Genomic DNA, 26,091 nt, shown 5'->3' with positions numbered 1-26,091 from the left:
CATCTATACATTTATGACATACCAGCTTTGCAAATACAGTACTGTTTGTGATACAAAAATAGTCCAGAAAAGGGAGTATATACATTTGACATAAAAACTGTACATTGGAGGAGGTTGGGTGGGGTTGTGGGGGGGGGGGGTAGGGAGGGGGTTGGGGGGGGGGGGGAACACTGTACAACTGTATAAGCAAAACTGTACATTGGGATATTGATACAGAAATGGAAACATTTAGAATGTGGAAAATGCTGTATCTACATTAACAATATCAAATGCATGACTCGTTTTTCACAGAGGAACCGTCGAGCAGTCAACCCAATTAGTCACTAGGTGGTAGACTATAACTATAAGTAGTGTGGGATAGGACCTGCACGTCAGAACATGCCTTATTATTGCACAACATTTAATTGTATATAATGTAACTGTATTACAAGCTAATTATATAAAATGTCACATATACAAATGCGATAGGCTATTATTACAAATCCATGATCCACACCACAGTGTATGTGGCTATGGTTATTTGATGATATTATGATTATTAGTATACATCGATTCCTGCATGACATATTTGAAACAATAGGCAGCTAGGTAACCTTTGGAAATCTTTGGAAAAGAAAAACATTATCAGCATTTGTCAATATTCCAATGTACAGTTTTGCTTGTACAGTTGTACAATGTCCCCCACCCACCCACCCCTCCTACCCAACCCCCCCCCCCCCCACCCAACCACCTCCAATGTACAGTCCCCCCCCACCCCCAGGCCCCCCCCACCCAACTCCACCCCACCTACCCAACCTCCTCCAATGTACAGTAGTTTCTACGTCAAATCTATATACTCTCTTTTCTGGACTCTTTTTGTATCACAAACAGTACTGTATTTGCAAATCTGGTATGTCATAAATGCAGTACTGTCTATCTGTATGTCGTGTGTTATGATTAATTGAAAATGGGGAACCCTGATGTAAACAAGACGAAAGTATTTCTCTGGTCTGCATCCCCTTAACAATTGTATGTATTGAGCTGTACTGTACTGTACCCATTCTGCAATCTGTTAATAAAGTTTTCAATCAATCAATCAATCAATCAATCAATCAATCAATCAATCAATCAATCAAGCCACACATCGTCTACAATAAGGAAGTGGGGCCCCAAATAGACGCGGCCCCCACCACCTCTCACAGATTGCAGAAGGTGAGGGAGTGGCTTTGGAAATACCTGCTCAGTTTACCTCGAGTATAACAGACTGTCAAGAAGAAAACAACTGTTAGGCCCGACGTGACGACTCTCCATGGAATAATACTACTCGTCAATCTCATCTATTCCTAGAAGAAAACAACACCGGGTGAGATTTATAAACATAACGCTTCTTTAGCGTTTTTATTTTTTTTAATGTCAACAAGAACGTTTTTCGAGTCATGTGACTGGCAGCCAGGCCTACTACACCGAGGTGTATGTTTATAAACAGATAATTACAGTAGGTTATTCTACACAAATTCAGGGGGATATTGTTGCCCTTTCTATATAAGTATTCAATTGTGGTATAGCCTGACACTTTCAGAAATAAAAATGCAGATTTCACAGCCGTGCAAAATGTTGCATTTTTCTTCTTTTCATAGCGTAATTTTTCACAACATAATGATTTGTCATGTTAGGATAATAAACTAATATAATTTGATTTGAAGGGAACACAAATCTAAATTTTTTATTTTAATAATATAATATATGAAGTAGGCTTTTACTGGCATTTGCTACTTGGGTGCGAGGTTTTCTCCAGTATCAAAGCAAGTCTGTGCAGGTGGTGGAATAGTTCGAACACATTCCTGTGCCGCCCTGGGGACACGACACCCCAACGGGAAAACTTGACATTATTATTGACAAACATATAAGCAAAATGTCTTGGTTCCGTTGCCACAGTAGTGCTCTGTAATTTGAACTTTTAAAAACGTGCTTTTAATCTAGATAATAATACGTTTAGACACCCAAACAATACACACAATTCTTTCTGCGTCAGAATTAGCATTTTTCCCTTTGCCAGTAGGCCTATAGCCTATATCAATATGGCTCTAGATATGAAGTTGAGATCGTCAACAAAACGTGGCCATGCGAGTTGGCTTTCATTTGATCTACCAAATGTGTGGATCAGGATCAGAATCAGTATTGATTGATTGATTGATTGATTGATTGAACATTTTATTAACAGATTGCAGAATGGGTACAGTACAGTACGGCTCAATACATACAATTGTTAAGGGGATGCAGACCAGAGAAATACTTTCGTCTTGTTTACATCAGGGTTCCCCATTTTCAATTCATCATAACATGACATACAGATAGACAGTACTGCTACATCTATACATTTATGACATGTACCAGATTTGCAAATACAGTACTGTTTGTGATACAAAAAGTGTCCAGAAAAGTGTATATACATGTAGAAACTGTACATTGGAGGAGGTTGGGTAGGTGGTGGGTTGGGAAGGGTGGGGGACACTGTACACTGTACATTGGAATACTGACAAAGCCATACTTGGTCATTTACTGTACAACTGGGTTAGGACATTTGTAGGGGCCAGTTTCGAATTGCAGTCTCCCGTAGGTGTTCTTTGAGAGTGTTTTTGAAAGTGGGTAGTGATTCACATTGCTTTCTCTTTGGGCTAACTTCTAGTTCATTAAATAATAGTGAAATTAAACTATTCCACATTTTACTGGGGTCCCCTGGACCCCCCCCCTCAAAAAAAAAGACTCAGAATCTAGTGGATAGAATCTGAATGATGGATAGTAACTCAGGAAAGTGCTGCAACAGTCATTACAGGCTCTGGTGGATACATGTGCTGTGTGTCTTAGTAATGAAGTAACTTAGGCCCTGTTTAGACGGAAACGCTAGCAGGTGAATCCGCAAAAATATTTTTACGGATGTGCCTTTCGTTTATACGGAAACTGTGTTTTTACGGGGTGAAACCGCAAAAAAGTGAGACTACCTTCCAGGGTGGAATTCCTAGAAACGCAAAAGCTTTGCGCTCTCATCTAAACTGTCAAACCGTATAAATCTGTTAAAACGATGACGAAAGGTTTGTCACGGCTCTGGTCGCGCGTACTGCTTACGTCACAGGTAGCAGGTATGCGCCAGTAGCCGAGACGTAAACAAAGCAAGTATGTCTGACTATTATCAACGGAGATCACCTGAAGGCTACATTGGCAGTACTTTTAACCCTTTCACTGTCACACGACAGAAGGTTAACCCTTTACTATCACACAACCGGCTGTCGTGTGGCAGTGAAAGGGTTAAATACACAAGAATCTGTCCCGCGGCGTGAGTGGACCCACTGTCTGTGAGTGACTCTGCTTTGGTCCAATCACATTCCCCATCCACAGTCTGCGAATCAGAGGCAGAGTAGGGCGGGTCTTCACAGCACGTCATGTGACATATGCGCCAATCGTGTGACAGCGGGGCTCCGTCGTTATAGCGTCGTCTGCACGGAGAATTCCACCCCAAAACGCTCGTCTAAACGTAAAATTAAAAGTGAAACCGCAAGATGACTTTTGCGGTTTCTGTTCACAAAACGCTCGTCTAAACGGGGCCTTAGTAACTACCTTTAGATTGATGAGAACTAGAAGCAGCTTACCTTGACCATGGCCTACTCTCATTTATCTTTTTAGTAAATTAAACATAAAAAACAGACAGCGCTGTCTCTGATCAAATACTTCCCAAGTAAAAGATTTGGGTATACTATTTTATTATTTTTTATTTTTTTTATACTGTTTATGTATTCAGAAAGTATACTAAAGCTGTGTTAAACTGACACCACTTATGTTGCACTTAGTGTGTTAAAGGGTTGTTCTTAAGATGTACTTAATAATATATTATTATTTAAGATATATTTAAATTATACTTTTGATGTATTTGTGGTTACTTTTGCTTAATTGACCAAAGTACAATTTAAGTTAAGTAAACTTAACAGCATATTAATGGTTATCATCACTTATCATACTAAGCATGTGCTGTGAATTTGTACACGAAAGCTCATAAGAAGAAACACAATTCTTAGCATAACTTTGAGAAGAAACAAATACCTTGTTACAAATGCTTGAATATTGTTTATAATCTCAACATGAATCCAAAATGATCACTCTTTGAAAAAAAGTGAAGCAACATTGCTCTTAGAGGAAGCTTCTTTGAAACAAAGTGAAGCAACATTGCTCTGGATGCTTCTTTTAAATAAACCAACAAACTCGATTCTTGTACCGGATAAATTACCCTGAGTGAAGACTCTGGCAGGAGCACTCATTCAAGGGTACTACGACTATGCTTGCACCTCATGGTACCAAAGCACCTCAAAGGCGCTTAAAACAAAATTACAAACATCACAAAACAAACTGGTCAGACTACTGCTTGACCTTACTCCTAGAACCCACCTCACCCCTGCCCACTTTGACAACCTAGGATGGCTTAGAGTAGACGACAGAGTACAGCAACTTGCAATGGGCCTGGTCTACAAGATACACTACACGACCAAGGTACCCATGTACATGTCAAAATACTTCCCAAAGGTCAGTGAATACCTCGATCACAATGAATGAATGAATGAATGAAAACTTTATTTAACAGATTGCAGAATGGGTACAATACAGTACGGCTCAATACACACAATTGTTAACACTTTCTTCGCCAATCTTACGTACATCATTATACCATCTGCCAGCTCTATTTGTCTTTGGAGAAGTTCCCCTTCTTTGCAGTGCTATAACTTTTTAAATTGTATTGCTAAATTGACATTATTAGGGCCCATTCAACAGCAAGTATCTATTGTTCAGGGTGTAGCAACGTTATACTTTTTCATTCACATATTCATACTAAAATACGGTCTAAAGTATAAATGGACGTGCTTCTAGAAGTTACTACTTATCATCTGATGTTGACCGGATGGGGGGGGGGGGTCGTTTATAATTCCGTGGCCAACGTTAGATGATTCATCTAGTGTGGTGTGGGTGATATGATCATTAGAGCAGTTTGTATCGAACACGGTAAAAAAAAACGCTGAAACTCACCGTAGCTTCCTCGTAGCGTTGGGCGATGAGCGTGGAGCAAAAATATTCCTATTATGGGATGTTGAAATATGCGATCCATCTCCAGGTTGTATAATAGTATATACGTCCAAATCATGTTGTTTATCGAGTTATTTTTAACGGATTGCTATCCATTGTGTCTAGCTCGAGTCCCGGGACTATTAGCGAGTGATTTATAAACGACCCCCCCCCCATCCGGTCAACATCAGATGATAAGTAGTAACTTCTAGAAGCACGTCCATTTGAATTTTTTTTATCTCGCGCAGATCGCTATCAAACTGTATTTGATCATCAATATAATGCATTTAGGGCTATAAATCACGTTCTGCAGAATGCTGCAGAAAACGATAAAAACATATTTATACTTTAGACCGTATTTTAGTATGAATGAAAAAGTATAACGTTCCTACATCCTGAACTATAGATAATTGACGTTGAATGGGCCATAGTAATGTCAATTTAGCAATACAATTTAAAAAGTTATAGCCCTGCAAAGAAGGGGAACTTCTCCATAGACAAATAGAGCTGGCAGAGGATGGTATAATGATGTACATAAGCCTGGCGAAGAAAGTGTTAACAGCTAAGGGAGGGGGACAGGTAACAACGTAACAACAAAATAATAATCAAAAGGAAAGAAAGAAAGAAAACGAAAGAAAAAAGGGACAAATCAGGCAGTGTCATTTACAAATTTGGTGAAAAGGTGGGTTTTGAGTTGGGATTTGAAGGAGTGCAGGGATGTAGCACTATGGATGTTTGGAGGGAGTGAGTTCCAGAGGGTGGGTGTGGCCACAGAGAAGGCTCTGGGACCAGTCCGCATGTTGGTGGTGGGGATGGAGAGGAGACCGGAGTCTTTGAAACAAAGTGAACCAACATTGCTCTTAGAGGAGGCTTCTTTGAAACAAAGTGAACCAACATTGCTCTTAGAGGATGCTTCTTTGAAACAAAGTGAACCAACATTGCTCTTAAAGGATGCTTCTTTGTATAGTAAAGGTGGTGGCAGGGTAGGAGCACCAGAGACAAACAGATAATTTCTAGTTTCAAATAGTGCTCCAGGGATCCAGGTTTTCTCTTGTAACACGTTATGCATTAAATACTGAATATATATTGTACGTTATGTATTCAATACTAAAGATATATCATACTTTATGTATTCAATACTAAAGATATATCGTACGTTATGTATTCAATACTAAAGATATACATTATGTATTCAATACTAAAGATATATCGTACGTTATGTATTCAATACTAAATATATATACCGGTAGTACGTTATGTATTCAATACTAAAGATATATCGTACTTTGTATTAAATACTAAAGATATATCATACTTTATTTGGACCTTTCAGAGGTCAATATACTTCCAGTATAGAAAATGCTTTGGCTATGGAATATATTGAAAATAACACATTCTGGTTGTGTTGCTATTAAGACTAATGTTGTAAAATTGTGTTGCTAATGTTGTTTTTCAACACACATTTGATACACCTGTAATACACCTGTATGTGTTTAATTAGGGACAACATGTCTTGCGTGTCATTACAACACAGAGTGTGAGAGTGTCACCTACATAGCCTGTAGTGTAGCCTACATATCTTATAGTGTAGCCTACATAGCCTGTAGTGTAGCCTACATATCTTATAGTGTAGCCTACATATCTTATAGTGTAGCCTACATATCTTATAGTGTAGCCTACATATCTTATAGTGTAGCCTACATAGCCTGTAGTGTAGCCTACATATCTTATAGTGTAGCCTACATAGCCTGTAGTGTAGCCTACATATCTTATAGTGTAGCCTACATAGCCTGTAGTGTAGCCTACATATCTTATAGTGTAGCCTACATAGCCTGTAGTGTAGCCTACATATCTTATAGTGTAGCCTACATATCTTATAGTGTAGCCTACATAGCCTGTAGTGTAGCCTACATATCTTATAGTGTAGCCTACATATCTTATAGTGTAGCCTACATAGCCTGTAGTGTAGCCTACATAGCCTGTAGTGTAGCCTACATAGCCTGTAGTGTAGCCTACATAGCCTGTAGTGTAGCCTACATATCTTATAGTGTAGCCTACATAGCCTGTAGTGTAGCCTACATATCTTATAGTGTAGTAGCCTACATATCTTATAGTGTAGCCTACATATCTTATAGTGTAGCCTACATAGCCTGTAGTGTAGCCTACATAGCCTGTAGTGTAGCCTACATAGCCTGTAGTGTAGCCTACATATCTTATAGTGTAGCCTACATAGCCTGTAGTGTAGCCTACATAGCCTGTAGTGTAGCCTACATATCTTATAGTGTAGCCTACATAGCCTGTAGTGTAGCCTACATATCAGCCTACAGTGGCAACTGGGGTAAGTAATGTGAACCTCCTGCTAATTGTCATGTTTTAAATATTAATTTTTTTGCATTTCTACAGCCTTTTATCGGATAGGACAGGCAGAGGAAAGTTAGGAGACGATTTGGGGAGGACATGCAGCACAGGTCCCCGGGCCGGACTGGAACCGCGGACGCTGTGATTATAGTGCGAGCGCACTTACGTGGTGCGTGCCGTGCCCGGTAATTGTCATGTTTTTTAATCAGTTTTGTGTCACAAAAAAGTATTTGCTCATCAATCATATTTGAATATAGATAAATTATGCAACATAACACAAAAAGGTCATGCTCATCAGGGGCCATCCATCAATGTTGATTGGCTTCGCTAATATGATATATTGAGTTCAGTGAGAATCACCACCAGTCTGGCAAATTGGCAGCGATTGATGACACATGTACGTTGACAGCAGGATGATAGATATGGGCTGTTTTGCCTGATATTGACCAGAACATTGAGTTATTATTGAGCATTTACATAATTTCCCTTTCTGTTCTGTTTTGACTTGACTATGCCTGCTTCTTTATAGGGCTGGGTGTCGCTTACAATGTTACGATACCGCGGCCAATAATGATATACTTTACTTTGCAGAGTTATGTGCGTTGTGTGTCCTGTATGAGCCAATCAGAGGCGTTGTTACATTTTGGATAGGTTGAACAGGAAGAAAAGGCCAATCAGGAGCAGCCTTATGTCGGGGAACAAACATGTTCATTGGTTCACTGACTGGTATATTGACAATTGGTATCAAATGACCCAGCATTTTTTCGATACTCAAGAGTATTGAAGCAATTTGATCATATCATAAAAGTATTGCATTTTGATACCCAGACCGATTAAGTGTGAATAATGTTCCTTATGGACATAGAACAGAAGCCAAAAGAATGTCTAGAATGTCCTCCATTTTGGAAGAAACAACGGTTGTAATATATGAGAAATATATCAACAAAAGTTATTATTACTGGATCTTGTAAACAAGTCATTGTGAAACAGTAATATCATGCTTGTCCAGTGTTTTAACTAGTCTTATCAATGCACAGACAGACATATAGGCATTGTCCTTCAAATGTGGCTTTGGTTACAGGCAGCCATGTTGGAAGAGCTTGGTGGCTGTCTGTTTATATTTCAGTGAGGAGTATCCATTTGTTGGACGTGTGTGTATGATATGTCCGTCTACGCCAGATCTGTATCCGTTTTGACAAGACGTAAAAGTTCGGAGAGGACGGACTTCTGGAAAAGAAGGATATGTCACTGTCCATAGCAAAGCTGTTGTTTCAGCTGTGCGCTTTACAGCTATGTTAGCTATAGTTCTAGCAGCAATTTCCTTCCATCTGTTTTTATCTGCGTTTGATGATGGATCAGTGTGGATCAGTGTGTGGCCCCTCCAGCCTCCACCCTTCAGTCATTTATCTCTGAAGCAGCACCTCTCATTCAGTTGTCGAACCGCCGTGTGGAATCTATTCACATTTTGTCATTTTAACTTTCAGAGATTTATTCATTGATTGATTGATTGATTGATTCATTCATTCATTTATTTATTATTATTTGTTAAATCTCTCAGATAAACCCTTTAGTAAAACATTGTTCCCAAATGGAACACGTGTCAAATAAAAAATGTGATTAATTACTTAAAGGGGAACTATCTTATAAATGGCCTTTTTGAGTGTTTAGCATTGTTTCCTAGCTATGTGAACTTATATTAATATGATCTATGTCTCAAAATTCTCATATTGGTGCATTCTTCCAATTCTCCTCTCACAATATTCACCCTCACTGAACTGAGTCGTTTGAAAATGTGCCTATATGTGATGTCATATAGTCACTGCTGCATGTTAATGTTCAGGGGAACACGACGCTCAGCAGGCCCGGCGCAGTGGTTTAGGAGCCCAGGCTCAAAACAGCTCGAAATCTTGAGGTAGAAAAATGCTGTTTTTGAGGACTTGATTAGAAATACAAAACAATGAATAAAAAAAATATATATATTACAGAGGTGTTCCATAGACTCACAGGAATTGTGTAAAAGTGCCCAAATAGTGAAAGAAATAGTAAAATAGTTCCCCTTTAACAAAAACTAAAATGGCTGCTTTCAGTCATGCTCATCTTAGTCCGCAGCATGACGCAGCAGTAAAGTACTGCATGTAAACGCGTTGGGGAGTGTGGAGGCACTGGACGGTGAACATAACAAATGATTGTCCTTTTACTTGCACACATGGCCTTTTTCTTGTGGCTGGCACACTGAAAGAGTTGCTTCACCTGGCTAGCGTTAGATGTTTTACAGAGCCTGATAAAAATCTCCCTTGGGAACACAGTTGTTGTCATCACAACAACTCAAGTGCCGGCATGACGGCATGCAAGAGAAGTGTTGTTACTATGACCTGGGAACAACAGCGTGGGTTTTCTCTAAAATACTAGAGCGTATAGGAGCGTTAACGCTGTTAGAAAACAAGTCAGACGAAAGGAGATTAGATTACGGCTGTTGAGTACCTAAATTAGGGTGCCTTTTGTACGAAAACTGTGTGACACTACATTTGATCCTCCTGCTGTAAGATATGCTCTGTCTGCTTGACAAGACTGGACAGCTCCTAAATGGCTCTTGCAGATTCATCTAGATCTTAAGAGACCAGCTGTTCTGGAAAGACAGAAGTATCATTTGACACACCTTATTAAAGCCCCACTCCTGTTGTCTAGTGTTAGTTCTTCTATCAAGAGCTCAGTCAACCAACTAAAGAATGAGAGAAAAAAACAAGTGTTTGTGGTGGGGCTTCCTGTGTGTTTATATTTGGATTATGGATTGTCCCTTTAACCATTTTCTTTTCTTGTAGCGCATTGCAATGTGAATTGGGTTTGAGCGTACAGTAGTAAACACTTGAACTACAACCCTAATTATCACCCTCTCTAAGAAAATGAGACAAGACTCATTTTAGTGGTTAGTTTTCCATGGCAAGTTTCCCCCCCCAAGACCCTCTCCTTCTGTATCTATCTATGCCCCAATTGTTCTGGATTTCAGTGTTTGCCTGTTAAAAGACAGAAACTCCTTCGAGAGGAAAGTCTCACAGACTTGTGATCTGACCTGGACCAAGAGGTCAAAGGGATGTCACTCCGTGCCAAGAAAGACACGCCCCCAGAGATTCCTGACAAAGCCCTGTCTTGGAGGGCCGTGATCGCTCCTCTGTCTTGGAGGGCCGTGATCGCTTCTCTGTCTTGGAGGGCCGTGATCGCTCCTCTGTCTTGGAGGGCCGTGATCGCTCCTCTGTCTTGGAGGGCCGTGATCGCTCCTCTGTCTTGGAGGGCCGTGATCGCTTCTCTGTCTTGGAGGGCCGTGATCGCTCCTCTGTCTTGGAGGGCCGTGATCGCTCCTCTGTCTTGGAGGGCCGTGATCGCTCCTCTGTCTTGGAGGGCCGTGATCGCTCCTCTGTCTTGGAGGGCCGTGATCACTCCTCTGTCTTCGAGGGCCGTGATCGATCCTCTGTCTTGGAGGGCCGTGATCGCTCCTCTGTCTTGGAGGGCCGTGATCGCTCCTCTGTCTTGGAGGGCCGTGATCGATCCTCTGTCTTGGAGGGCCGTGATCGCTCCTCTGTCTTGGAGGGCCGTGATCGCTCCTCTGTCTTGGAGGGCCGTGATCGCTCCTTTCTGTGAAAACAGAAGAACAAATGTCAACTTGACAAAAAAAAAGTTGTTATTTTATTTTTGTTTTGCTTTGTTTTGTTTTGTATTTGTGTTATCAGTCAACCCTGCATTAAAAAAATTAAATAAAAAATCTGGATATACATGATGACTTTCCACTAAACCCATATGCAAATGAAGTAAAAACCCACGGTAATCCTGTAGTGATTTTCATACACACTCAGGATCAAACATAGAAATGGCTGTGGCCCTGAAAAAGTCCAACAGATGTGTTTGTCATCCACATTAGACTTGGGGCTAAATCCACAAAGAATGGATTGCACGGAGCAAGTTGCACCCTTACTTACAATGCATTATGAATTGAAAATTGGAAATGGAAAAAAAAACTTTCATTCAATCATCAATCTGCACGGTGATTGATTGAATGAAAATTTTATTAACAGATTGCAGAATGGGTACAATACAGTACGACTCAATACACACAATTGTTATGGGGATGCAGACCAGAGAAAGACTTTCGTCTTGTTTACATCAGGGTCCCCCATTTTCAATTCATAATGCATTGTAAGTAAGGGTGCAACTTGCTCCGTGCAATCCATTCTTTGTGGATTTAGCCCTTTGGTGTGCGCGCGCGCATCAAGTATACACAATGGTCCCTGGTCAGAACAATGGGGCAGACTAACTACAATATATTTGCATTTGTTAGCCATGCTAGCGATCTAAACAATCAGTCTATGCCAAAGCTAGATATGTAAAAGGTGAAAGACTCACACATCCAGCCGTTTTCGTTTGAAACAACATTTAGTCAGGGGAGTGCCATGGTTTCTCCATAGAGCTCCATTATACTTTTAGTCAGGGGAGTGCCATGGTTTCTCCATAGAGCTCCATTATACTTTTAGTCAGGGGAGTGCCGTGGTTTCTCCATAGAGCTCCATTATACTTTTAGTCAGGGGAGTGCCGTGGTTTCTCCATAGAGCTCCATTATACTTTTAGTCAGGGGCGTGCCATGGTTTCTCCATAGAGCCCCATTATACTTTTAGTCAGGGGGGTGTCATGGTTTCTCCATAGAGCTCCATTATACTTTTAGTCAGGGGAGTCCCATGGTTTCTCCATAGAGCTCCATTATACTTTTAGTCAGGGGAGTGCCATGGTTTCTCCATAGAGCTCCATTATACTTTTAGTCAGGGGAGTGCCATGGTTTCTCCATAGAGCCCCGTTGTCCTTTTTTCACACAGGTAGGCAACTCAGTCACGTGATTCAGCAGGTTTACAAACACTTGTATGTTTATCAACAAAAAACCTGTCTATAGAAATAAACAAATAGCTCGCCGGCGAAAATGTCAATAAAGTTGTTTCTGTGATTATTATATTAAAGTACAGGAAAAAGACGATTTCTCAGTGTGTTACCAAGGAAACGGGTTGTCAGTGTTCGCTCGAGAGTCGAGACACAGCCGTTTATATTTTTTTTTGTATTTAATTTTTTTATTATTTTTTAAACAAACATATAAACAAACATGACAACACACGATAAGATATACAAGCATTAATTGTCAGGGCACATCCTGAGATCACCTTTTGGTTAGTTGTTTTATATAAGATATACCCATAATACCTGTTATCTAAAAAAAAAAAACCCTACACACATATGCTCAGCTCGAACCCCCCCTCCCGGACCCCACCTTGAGAAGTACCTCCACTATCCCTCGCACCTAACCAGACACTACCATTATAAGCTAGCTTTTATTCTCTCCACCACTTCTAACCACATTGACATTTTGGATTCATTGAGACCCAGAATTCTTGCTGTAGATATTTCATGGTAAATTACATCGAGATATGTAAGAAACCAAACTTTACGGCACATTTTTTCCGGTTGAAACCAGCGTGATGCGATCAGCTTTTTGGCTACTGTGATACCCGATAAAACCAATCTCTTTAGCTGTGGATTCACTGCAAACTCAAAAACATCATTCAACAGCAATACCGAGGGGTGTACAGGTATATTCCAAGATACGAGTTTTGATATTTGTTGGGTCACATCTTTCCAGAATGCCTTAACTGGTGAGCAGTCCCAATACATGTGCATAAATGTCCCTTCGTCCCCATTTGTACATTGGGTGCATTTGGAATCTTGTTTGAGCCCCATTCGGCACAGTCTTATAGGAGTCAAGTATGTCCTGTGAATATAGTTAAGATTGATTTGTTGATGATCCGGGTTCCTTGATGTAAGTCGGACATTTGCCGTTTATATTAAAGTTTAGAATAGCCGTTATGTGCTAGGGTTGCCTTGCTGCTGTTGTTAGTACAGATAGGGGCACAACATCGTCTTTTTCCTGTACTTTAATGTAATCACAGCGCCAGGAATTGGTCGTGGCTTGAGAGACACCAACACATCACCACGGTGAGTCAAATTTACTTTATTGACGACCATTTGCACCGGCAAGCTATTTGTTTATTTGTGCTGCTTTCAGACCCAATGGAAAGCTAGCTTGCGTATCGCTGCTGGCGGGACAAAACCTCCTAACTCCATATATATATATTTTTTTTTTATCAACTCAGTAGATCATCCTCCATGTGTGTGTGGTTTTACAAAGTCTACACAATGGGAAAGCATTAAACCAATCATCTGTCTAAACCTCATAACTCTATTCACCCTCAAATCTGTGTTCGTTTTTTTCATCTGCAGAAAAGTTGGGTTTTTGGAGTTAAGAGGTTTTGTCCCGCCAGCAGCGTATGTTCCACGTGTCAGGCTCTCCTCTAACCTGCCTAACTAATATCATACATTTCATATATTAAACATCCATTTAGAGCTTTCCCCCATTTCCACCTCTTACAGGTGGCCACATACACTATAGAAGTTTACCACAGAAATACTGTAGTGATTATAAATAATATATATAAATGTACTGATATGGTGAATCAATAGTATTCCTGTGCTTTTACCATAGACATGCTATGTTTCTATAGTGATTCACTATAGTATTCCTGTGGTTGTACCTATCTATCTGCAATGTACACACACACACGCACACACACGCACGCACACACACACTGCAGGTACACACACACACACGCACACACACGCACGCACGCACACACACACACACACTGCAGGTACACACACACACACACGCACACACACGCACGCACACACACACACACACACACACACACACACACACACAGAGAGAGAGAGAGAGAGAGAGAGAGAGAGAGAGAGACAGAGAGAGAGAGAGAGAGAGAGAGAGAGAGAGAGAGAGAGAGAGAGAGAGAGAGAGAGAGACAGACAGAGAGAGAGAGAGAGAGAGAGAGAGAGAGAGAGAGAGAGAGAGAGAGAGAGAGAGACAGAGAGAGAGAGAGAGAGAGAGACAGAGAGAGAGAGCCCTGTAGAGGAATTCATGGCCCCAGGCTAACATAACAGTACCCTCTCTAGCAACAGTGAAAACCCTGAGAGAGATTGAAAGGCAGTCCCACCCGGCGGCCCGGCAGACCAACAGCTCCAGGCCTCGCTCATGAAAGGGACAGCATGCTGTGACAGACAGAAGATATTCATGTTTAATGGATTTACTGTAAGGTGGGTAAGTGGCGGCCCCGGCACGGTGACATGGTCCCCTTTTGACCCTCTTTAGCATTGCAAAGCCTTGAACTTTTCTATGAATTCTATCTATGACGTCATCATTAGAATGTGCACTTCTGCAAAGCTCATACGTGTGAGACTGTACTACACCTGAACAGGTTAAGTATACTGTTGACTTTGTGTTCGCCGATTTACACTTGAGTTATTTTTTTTATGTCTTAGAACCAATCTAGATTATGCATTTTGCTATTATTTTATGACCATTTTGTTTCTGTGTTTTTGACGTCAAGTGCAGCCAGTTGAAGGTTTGTTCACTGAGACCTTTCAGTGGTTCTTTCTTAGCCCTTTCACTGCCACACGACAGCCGGTTAACCCTTTCACTGTGACAATACAGAAAGTTAGCCCTTTACTATCACACAACCGACCGCGATGCTCCATCATTAGCATCATTAGCTCCGCATTTGCTAAAGATACCATTTTCTCACTGCCAGTTTGACCTATCATCACCCAGCCCCCTTTTCTTAATCCTCCAATCACAACCGTTGCTTTCCTCAGCCAAAAGCAACAACAGTTGTGATTGGAGGATCAAGAAAAGGGGGCAGGATTTGAGATAGGACAATTTTTTAATACTACCTGCTGTAGCTCAGAGCTTAGTCTTAGTCAACCGACAATCGTAATACTTTCTTGAGAGAGTTCATGCGTTGAACCTGTTCAGATGAGATCTGGTGCTGAACCGGTTCAGATGAGGACTGGTGCTGCTCAGACTTGGACCATAGTAGTCATCAGAATGTGAAGGTACTGGAGACTAGGGGTGTAAATATTTGACCCCACAACGATTCGATTAGATTACGACTCTTCTTCAGGCAACGATTCGATTCGATGCGATTTGACCTTACCTACACTGTATGGTCTTCTCCCACATATATTGCCTTCTAAACTGGTAATTTACTGGGGCCACAGCCATGAAACCTGTAACTGAGGGGTACAATTCCCTGACTGTATTAATAAGTATGGTATCATTAAACCACTACTGCTTTATGTACATTACTACTGGCCATACAGTACACAGGTATATGAGATGAACACTCCCACAATGACACGGCTTAACAAGAAATATCGTTTAGAAGAATATTTATTAGCAGCACGAAGATTATCTTACATTACTTATCAAGATTGAGAGTTGAGCTTGTAAGGCGAAGAATGTGCATGAATAGGTCAAGAGCGTAAGTCCATGAGCATATTACGCAGGAGATAATTAATACCACCTGTATCATAAGAATTATATATATGGTACACTAGTAGGGCAGCTGGAGATACTAATAAGGTCCCTCCGGTTGTAGGCCAGCAGGGGAGAGGATTTGTCGGTAACGAAAGTCTGGGTCAACGATGAATAAGGAGACTCCAGGTACAGGAGACAGTGCAATAATCTCTTGATCCGCAGACGAACAACAGCTATTCTCCGGTATGCAGTGCCGCATGGAAGAAAGCTAGCCAGCCTCAGGCGTCCTAGAGGCGGGCTCGACGTTGCTCCTCACAGAGTAAATCCCACACAATTGTGGGTGTAGACGATTCTCCGCTCCATCAGCTACAGGACCAAAGCAAATATAATCCAGCCGAAAAGGGCTCTGTAGTCGCCGGTGTAGATTCTCCGGTGCACGGTACTTCACATTAACTAGGTCGAACTTGACGTTATTACACTAAGCTCTGACACTTTTACTGTCCTATTCGCACGCGGTTATAAGTGCTCTATTTAGATGCACGGTTGCTCACTTCACTTGGTCGTTGACTCGTGATGAAGGCTTTAACGTTTGAGGGTAACACGTTTCTAGGTTAACTAACTGCTGTATCCACCTGCAACGTATTTATACGTATGGTGAATAATCTAGTACCAGCCTTATTTCTGTCTCGTATTCTTGCGCAGAACCGGGCATGTCCAGGCATGTCTTAGCGGTGACTTTGAACTAGACATTGGGGGGTATGGCCGTCGCGCCTAGGTGATCGCTTCCAATAGGAGAACGAATATTATGGTCTGGCCTGTACTAGGTAAAGGGATATTCCGTGTATATGTACAAAGAATATACAAGGGATATCAGACGATATACAAATACTATACAATATATCTCAAGTAATAAATATATATATTCGGTTTAATCTGACCCTTCGTAACAGCCGCCTCCTAATTAGTCCGCACCTAATTAGATAAGCAGAGACAGATTAACCGCACTGTCCACTACTCAATGTCCGTTGTGAGGGTAGGGCAGTTCACAAAGTCAGGGGGTCATGGTCGTCATTAGGAGAGTCGGGGAGCCTTGGCAACTCTATCAGCCTCGCCACGGGTCAGGTGTATGTCCGCCCCTGGACGAGCACTTCTGCCGCTCTGACCTTTCCGTCGGCACCAGTGATCACTTTGCTTACGCGGCCGGCCGGCCACGCAGCTCGGGGTAGTGACTGGTCTATGATCACGACGACTGTGTCCACTTTTAAGTTGTCCCCGTCCTTGACCCGCTTCTGACGGGCTGGAAGGGATGGTAGGGGGGTTAGGAGGAAGCGGGCCTGAGACTGCTTTGATCTGTGCTTGGCTGCGCCTCCACCTCCTCCGTCTGTTTCTCTTGTTTGCTCTGTACCCCGTCTGAGGAGGGGCCGGTTCCGGCCGCCCCATCAAGGAGTCGCTTGGGGTGCTGGGTTCGAGGTCAGCTACGTCTGGAGCGCAGCTGAGGGGGGTGGAGTTCTGAACTCCCTCTTGTGCCCACGGTTCTCTCACAGGCCTCTCGCTTAATGTCAATAGCCTCTCAACGGGCTGTACGAGGGAGTGGCCGGTGTCGCTCGCCTTTGTGTGTAGGCAGCGTGTAGACGTGGGTTGACTGTCAAGTCCGTAGAGGGGGCCCTGGAGCGTCCACCCCAGTCGGGTCTGAACCGCGACTGGGCATCCTTTGGGTCCGATGTGGGCCGCCTCAATTGGGAGAATGAGGTCCGCGTGGTCGGAGCCGATGAGCAGGGTCGGTGTGGCGCCGTCGATAAGCGGTATAGGTAGTTGACGTAGGTGCACATACTTCGCCATCAGCTGTGGGATGGGGTAGGTGTACTGCGATAGGCCTATGTCGTGGCTGGTGAAGACGTTGGTAATACTATACTGCTTCTCGGGCTGGTCCACCGCTGCTATCTTGAAGGAGACATTTTCACCCTTTATGGTCTTCTGGTCCCTTCTGATGGTGCGTATTGTCATGGTACCTTTGGCACCCCGCAGGCCCAACTGGGCTGCGGCGGAAGCGAGGAGGAGAGTCTCTTCAGACCCATCGTCCAGGACGGCGTAAGTGTCCAGGACCTTGTCCTCGTAGCTCAGGAGCACTCTGACCACTTTGATGAGCACTCGGGGGGTCCCGCTATGCTGGTCAATGTGGAGCACTCCTGTTGGTCGGTTGCTTTGGATCTTCTGGAGTGGTGCCGACTCGCGGTCGTCCGAGTAGCACCGTGACTCCCAGTGTCTGCTGTAGCAGTCGGTACAGTAGGGAGCGGTCTGGTGGATCTTTGGTACTGGTGCCACCGCCTCGGCCTGGTACATTACCGCGACGGGCCCACTTTGTTGTCCTGGCGGACGCCTGTTGATGTCATGCAGGACCTCCAAGTGGGCACCGCCGCACCTGCTGCACTTCTTCTTCAAGCGGCACTCAGCTGCCATATGGCTGCGTGCGCAGCGGAAGCAGCGGCGGTGGTCTTTGATCCACTGACTCACCTCGTCCGTGGTTAGCTTCCCGAAAGTGTCGCATTGATACAGCCGATGTTCCCCTTCACAGTACTGGCATTCAATCTTCCACTCCTCTTTCGTCGAGGGGGTGTTGTGGTTATTGTGCTGCGGTACTGATTCGGCTTGGTGCATAACGGTCACCGACCGGCGGTTATCATTTGATCCCCGAGGTCCTGGTCTTGGGCTTGGTCCACTCCATACGAACGTGTCCAGTCGTAGGCTGCTGACCTCCCTGGCGAGGAACTCAGATAGGTCTAGGAGGGATGCCTCTGGGCCGTTGGGGTCGCGGTGGTCTCTCTGCCGCCGAAAACGCTCTTGTCGGGCGGGAGGGAGCTTCTCTAATATCCTTTCTACATTAGAGTTAGCGTTAGAGCTGCCGCGGTATCGGTATTACCGCGGTATCGCTGTTACATCATGCCCACCGCAGCGTTGGGCTGAATACCGGCATCACCGCTGTTTTTTATTATATTATTATTATTATTACGCTCTCGTTGGTCTTGCGGCTCTGCAGATATACCCTACTTCTCTGTCAAGATTCCAAGCGACCCTATTGGGTACCAGAAAAGTCACATGAAACACTGCAGACCACTGATTGGTCAGAAGAGATACGCGTCACATGCTGAAGCATCTTGCAGTGCTTTTACTTCCTGAATCTCAGCCATGAGCCATTGATCAGAGCTCAGTCACAACACGGCTAATAGTACGTTAGCTCCCACCGGAGACCGGAGTGGATTACCGACGCCGTCGCTCCTCAGGGAACGAGGCATAATGATTTTACTGCAACGAAATGTTATAATAAAAGCCCTTCGTTCTATACACTTGTCTGATTGAAAACTTTATTAACAGACCGCAGAATGGGTACAACTCGGCACGCTCTGAGCAAAGAAAGGAACTTAGATATTAATTGAGTAACGCTTGCCTTGCTATGGTCCGGTAAATACGAACGTGTAACTATACTAACGTTAATGCCACAAATCGAATGCCTTTGTAATCATAAGTAGTAACGTTATAATAATAAGAAGAAGAAAGGGTCGGGGGGGTAACCGGCGGGCGCGCCGCTACCACCCCTGCTCGCGACACCGAGGGGAGACTTCGAATCCGTGTTTCACTTTTAATAACGAATGCGTGCATGCCGAATCCCAAACAATATTCATGCTGCAAAGTCATCCTCTAAAGATAGACATTTAGATTAGAGGCAGGCTATATGCTATAAAGAGTAGACTACAAAAAAAATGCATTCAAACTTTTTTTGTGTGTGTGTGTGTGTGCGGTAATAACCGCGGCGGTAGGAAATATTTTGCAAATGTGTACGGTAAGGAAAACATCAATACCGCGGCAGCTCTAGTTAGCGTACAGTTCGTATATCCCCTTTTCCTTTTGGGACCCCAGCATCCCTACCAGGGACTGTACCTTGATAGAGAGGTCATCTAATGCTCTGTTGTCTCTGGCTGGGGGGAGACGGTCGATGTCTCTTATCTCTTGTATCACGTAGTCCCATATGCGTCCATAACGTTGGTCGAGGGCTACTAGAGCCGCGGTGTATGGGGTACTTGAGTTGGAATATGCCAGCGCTATATTATGCGCTCTGGGCACCTTCAGGTGCTTGAGGAGGATAGCATATTTGTACGTCTCATCGGGGACGTCGGACAGCATAGTCTCTAAGCACATCCGTAGCTCCGTGTACTGTGCTCTGTCCTCGCGTGTAAAATCCGGGAACGTCGGTGTGCCAAGGTACGATGCCATGGATGGCTGGCACATCGGTGAGCGTTGGGGGAGAGGTCTCCTGGGCGAGTCTCCCCGTACGTGTCGTCGTGGGCTGGTACTCGGTGGGTACCAAGGCCCGGGTACCCAGGTGCTGTTCCTCGGGGCTGGCGGTGCGTCAAACTCACCCTTGGGTTGAGTCGGGGGTCTGTAATGCAGGGCCTCGGGGCTGACGTCTGGGCTGTACTGGGCCTCCTGGTCCAGAGTACGTTGCTGCTGGTCGGGGCTGTACTGGGCCTCCTGGTCCAGAGTATGTTGCTGCTGGTCGGCTTGACATTCCTCCTCTTCCTCTTCCTCTGCTAGGTCCTGGAGTCTTCTGTTCAGTCTCTCGGCGACGTAGGCCGGTTCTTCCCGGTTGCTGGGTCTCGTATGGACCGGTCGGGGAGGGGGTTCGGAGACGTGGACAGGATCCTCCTGTTGGCGGGGTCCCGGGTCGCTTGGTCGGGTAGGGGAATGCGTCCTAGACCCTTGTCGTGATGATCTCCGGGAGCTCCATGCGGAGAGAGGGGGTGTCGCCATGGCAATCAATTTATCCATCATCTGCGCCTGCAGCCGGTCGCGCTCTGCCTCGCGCTGGGCATGGGCGGCGTCGCGCACTGCTTCGCACTGTGCATTGGCGGCGTCGCGCTGCGCATTGGCGGCGGCGTGCTGCGCCTCGGCGCGGCTTCTTTCAATGTTCTCTTCCGTCTGAAGGCGTCTGGTCTCCAGTCTTATGCGGTCGTCTTCACTCCTTTGTTGCGCCTGGAAGCGATCTCGCTCGGTTGCAGAATGTTCGCGTTCACTGAGGGCTTGCGCTTGGAGTTGCGCGTGAAGGCGCTCTCGTTGGTCTGCAGCTTGTTTGCGCTCGCTCGTCTGTTGCGCTTGGAGTCGATCGCGTTCGGTGGAGGCTGCCAGGGTGGCGATGAATGCCTGCGCCAGCATCTTGTCCGCTTCGCTGGGGGAAGACACCGACGGAGGTGATCGGCTTCTGGCAGTGCTCGTTGGAGATCTGTTCTCTGGGCGCGCCTCGAGGTCCGTCTCCTGGGCGCGCTTCTCTTCTGGTAGTGGGTCGGGTTCTGTCCCTGGAGCGCTTTCTTTATCCTGGAGCTCTCCGGGGACCGTCCCGTGGTCGTTTTCTGGGGGTGTAGTCATGTCATGTCCCTCCTGGTCCCCCCCGTGAGTTTGGTCAGTTACGTTAGAACCTACTGGGGTCTCTACTGGCAGGGTCGTCTGGTCGGTAGGGTTTGACATGCTTTGACTATCCGCTTTATTTATTTTATCCGTATTTAACTTCTTTATAAAGCTAGGTAGTAGACTGGCAGCATAGTCCTCTAGGTAAGAAGGTGGCTGCCGTCTGCGCGTCGGGCGTTCTAGCTTAGGAGAGCCGTTTGTGGAGTGTTCACCGCTGGCCATGTCAATATTAATATTATATTAATATTACGCTAATTACCATCCGGCTCGAAGGACCAATTGTAACTGAGGGGTACAATTCCCTGACTGTATTAATAAGTATGGTATCATTAAACCACTACTGCTTTATGTACATTACTACTGGCCATACAGTACACAGGTATATGAGATGAACACTCCCACAATGACACGGCTTAACAAGAAATATCGTTTAGAAGAATATTTATTAGCAGCACGAAGATTATCTTACATTACTTATCAAGATTGAGAGTTGCGCTTGTAAGGCGAAGAATGTGCATGAATAGGTCAAGAGCGTAAGTCCATGAGCATATTACGCAGGAGATAATTAATACCACCTGTATCATAAGAATTATATATATGGTACACTAGTAGGGCAGCTGGAGATACTAATAAGGTCCCTCCGGTTGTAGGCCAGCAGGGGAGAGGATTTGTCGGTAACGGAAGTCTGGGTCAACGATGAATAAGGAGACTCCAGGTACAGGAGACAGTGCAATAATCTCTTGATCCGCAGACGAACAACAGCTATTCTCCGGTATGCAGTGCCGCATGGAAGAAAGCTAGCCAGCCTCAGGCGTCCTAGAGGCGGGCTCGACGTTGCTCCTCACAGGGTAAATCCCACACAATTGTGGGTGTAGACGATTCTCCGCTCCATCAGCTACAGGACCAAAGCAAATATAATCCAGCCGAAAAGGGCTCTGTAGTCGCCGGTGTAGATTCTCCGGTGCACGGTACTTCACATTAACTAGGTCGAACTTGACGTTATTACACTAAGCTCTGACACTTTTACTGTCCTATTCGCACGCGGTTATAAGTGCTCTATTTAGATGCACGGTTGCTCACTTCACTTGGTCGTTGACTCGTGATGAAGGCTTTAACGTTTGAGGGTAACACGTTTCTAGGTTAACTAACTGCTGTATCCACCTGCAACGTATTTATACGTACGGTGAATAATCTAGTACCAGTCTTATTTCTGTCTCGTATTCTTGCGCAGAACCGGGCATGTCCAGGCATGTCTTAGCGGTGACTTTGAACTAGACATTGGGGGGTATGGCCGTGGCGCCTAGGGGATCGCTTCCAATAGGAGAACGAATATTATGGTCTGGCCTGTACTAGGTAAAGGGATATTCCGTGTATATGTACAAAGAATATACAAGGGATATCAGACGATATACAAATACTATACAATATATCTCAAGTAATAAATATATATATTCGGTTTAATCTGACCCTTCGTAACAAAACCCATAGAACAACTTTACAACAGAGCATTGAAGGTATATGACAGGAAACAGTTCTCATACCACCACTGTAAAATCCTGGATAAGCATCAAATTTTTAATTTAGAAAACCTCAGACGTTATAAAAGTTCCTGCTTTGTATATAAATGCCTGCACACATTAGCCCTAGGGCTGGGCGATATGGCCAAAAATGTTATCGCGATAAAATTATAAAATTATTTTTATATAACTCGATATCGATAATTATCGTCGATATAATGTCTGTCAAGTTTAATTAACTTTTTATGACCCTAAAATACTCTGTTCCGCCCCAATACATTGCAACGACGTCCACCGTATACCCCACACTACTATAACAGTTACCCTCAGAATTCAAAACACACACCAACTCGGCAGGTAAACTGTAAAATAGCGCCGTGCAAGCTAATTATCCTAGCCAGCCTCGTTTACAAGCTGTGTATTCCATGACAATGTACTAAATATGACCATAAAATACTCTGTTCCGCCCCAATACATTGCAACAACGTTCACCGTATACCCCACACTACTATAACAGTTACCCTCAGAATTCAAAACACACACCAACTCGGCAGGTAAACTGTAAAATAGCGCCGTGCAAGCTAATTATCCTAGCCAGCCTCATTTACAAGCGGTGTATTCCATGACAATGTACTAAATATGACCATAAAATACTCTGTTCCGCCCCAATACATTGCAACGACGTGCACCGTATACCCCACACTACTATAACAGTTACCCTCAGAATTCAAAACACACACCAACTTGGCAGGTAAACTATAAAATAGCGCTGTGCAAGCTAATTATCCTAGCCAGCCTGTTGACTACTGGAGTCCTAGATTTTGTCTTCAGTCTGGTCCTGGGCACCACCAGGAGCTCCTGATGGGAAGCGCTGTCGGCCATCTCCTTCACTGATTGGTTGTTAGTGCGTGTGCTCATATCCAAGCTTGGAAAATCGATATATCGAAACTTTGCGACCACGTTTCATGTTTATTTCGAGGAAATAATTTATCGCGATAGTTATCGTTATCGTTTTATCGCCCAGCCCTAATTAGCCCCTCCCCCTCTCAAGGAGTTTATCCACGAGAAAAGGAACACTGGATTAGCCACTGGGTCAAACACCAGAGGGGATTGTGAGGTCCATTTTAGAAAGACCGCCTTCAGCAAAAATGTTCTATCGATAAAGGGAAGTGGAACATGGAACAGCCTTCCGGTCCCCTTAAGGGAATGTACCACCCTGTCCACCTTTAGGGGCCAACTAAGGAAATGGCTGTTAGACAGGGATGTTAGTGATGTTGTACTGACTGAATGTCATGTTAGTGTGGTCATGTCAGTGATGTCAGTTTTTATGAATGAACGCTGTAAGGTCCGTTTTGTGTTTGTTTTATGTTAGGACTACGGGTGGAAATTAGCCCTGTGCTATTCCCGGCATATTTACGTCCTTATCATGCTGTGATGTTATGCATACACTCATGTAAATGATGTTCATTCATTTGCATTGTCCTTAATAAACTAATCTAAGGATCGATGCATTGTTACACCCCTAGTTTCTACACAACAGTGTCTTCTTCAGAGTGACCAGAATCATACGATTTTGTCGACTAATCACTTAGTTGATTTCATCAACAAATCTGTAAAGTCGTGTTGTTGTCCACATCATGCAGAAGGACCCTTTTAAATCTAGTGTTTACCAGAGATGTACGTCCGTTTTCAGGAAATAACTAAAAGAAAAAAAACATAAAAAATTACTAATTGTCTAACAATTTCCTGGACAACCAAACCAACCAATTAATCAACTAATCAGCTAAGAGGGGGTACTCTTGTGACGAGAACCAATCCATCCATTTGTTTAACTGTTCAGCAGCCTCTATAGACAATTACTAGGGTCACTGGACACATAATCCATTTTGTCCATTAGAGAACATGCAGAAAATCAAGTTGCTTTTTTGATTTCAGATAAGTTAGGATTCAGTATGAGCCCGGTATCCAATACCAGCATCTGTCCGTCCTTATTTCATAGTTTCTAGTGAGGAAGTGTGTCAGAGAGACGGCTAGTCCACAGGTGTGTAGCTCTAGCATCTGCCCATCCTTATCCTCATAGTTTCTAAGTAAGTAAGTAAAACTTTATTTGTATAGCGCGCATCTCAGCACGAGTGAACAGAGTGCTTCACAAAATACAAGAAATAATACATGTGGGAAAAAGAAACATTAAAAAACGTGCTAAAACACTAGAATAGACACAGAAAAAACAAAAACTAAAAACAAGAACAAAACAGACATGAACAGAGAGAAAATGGCTATGGGTGTTTAAAAGGCCGCCTGTAGAAGTGGGTTTTTAGCTGCCTTTTAAATGTGAGCTCTGAGGGAGCGGTTTTCAGGGCTAAAGGGAGGATGTTCCAGAGCCTTGGGGCTGCAGTCACCGCAAAGGCTCTGTCCCCCTTTGTCTTCAGTCTGGTCCTGGGCACCACCAGGAGCTCCTGATGGGAAGGCTACAGTGACTGGCTGGAGGAGAGTGGGTGAATGAGCTCATTAATGTACTATAACGTTAGCTCCCAGTCCTAGAACGATAGCCAGTTAGCCCGCACCATCCAGGTACTACTATAACGTTAGCTCCCAGTCCCAGAACGATAGCCAGTTAGCCCGCACCATCCAGGTACTACTATAATGTTAGCTCCCAGTCCCAGAACGATAGCCAGTTAGCCCGCACCATCCAGGTACTACTATAACGTTAGCTCCCAGTCCCAGAACGATAGCCACGTAACCCTCTGCTGGCACGTGCTGTGCACTACAATCAACTTCGTGTCAGTGTAATAGCAGTCTGTGACGTCACGGTATTGAGAATCATACTGGCGGGATCTCGAAATACCCCGGTATACCGTAATACCGCCATACCGCCCAACGCTGCACGATTTTGGGAAATAATCTAATTGCGATTTTTCTGACAGATATTGCGATTGCGATTACATTTGCGATTATAATTTTTTTTAAGCAGCCCCACAGAGGTTTATTGTAAAATGCGGCTTGCATCTGGCCTACGCGGTGGGTCTGTTCGGGACGCCGAGTCTGAAAATGTTTCTTTTGACCTGGGAATCGATACCGGTACGGTACCCAACGGTACCTTTTTTTCTGTACTTTACTCTCCCTCTCTGAAGTAAACTTCACAACACACAATCTAAAACCCCTTACCTCCCTCTCCCAAACTGTTCCTACAAATTTTTTTTTATGTTGCATGATCATGTATATTTATTATTATTATTATTATAATTCTTTTTGTGTTTAAATATC

General features: G+C 43.9%; 1 protein-coding gene across 4 annotated transcripts in view; it reads left to right on the top strand.

Moving 5' to 3' along the window:
* Nucleotides 1-1,207: 1,207 nt before the first annotated feature.
* Nucleotides 1,208-26,091, top strand: part of ptk2bb (protein tyrosine kinase 2 beta, b) — a 167,025-nt gene continuing 142,141 nt past the window's right edge. For all 4 annotated transcript variants that reach the window (XM_084315123.1, XM_084315122.1, XM_084315121.1 and 1 more), the window contains exon 1: nt 1,208-1,342. The gene's annotated coding sequence lies outside the window, so the exon portion shown is untranslated. The remainder of the gene's footprint in view (nt 1,343-26,091) is intronic.

This window comes from Notolepis coatsorum (assembly GCF_963971535.1).
Source record: "Notolepis coatsorum genome assembly, chromosome: 5".
Taxonomy (NCBI): domain Eukaryota; kingdom Metazoa; phylum Chordata; class Actinopteri; order Aulopiformes; family Paralepididae; genus Notolepis; species Notolepis coatsorum.
The sequence above is the reverse complement of the archived record's forward strand: the minus strand, read 5'-3'. Positions and strand labels throughout refer to the sequence as shown.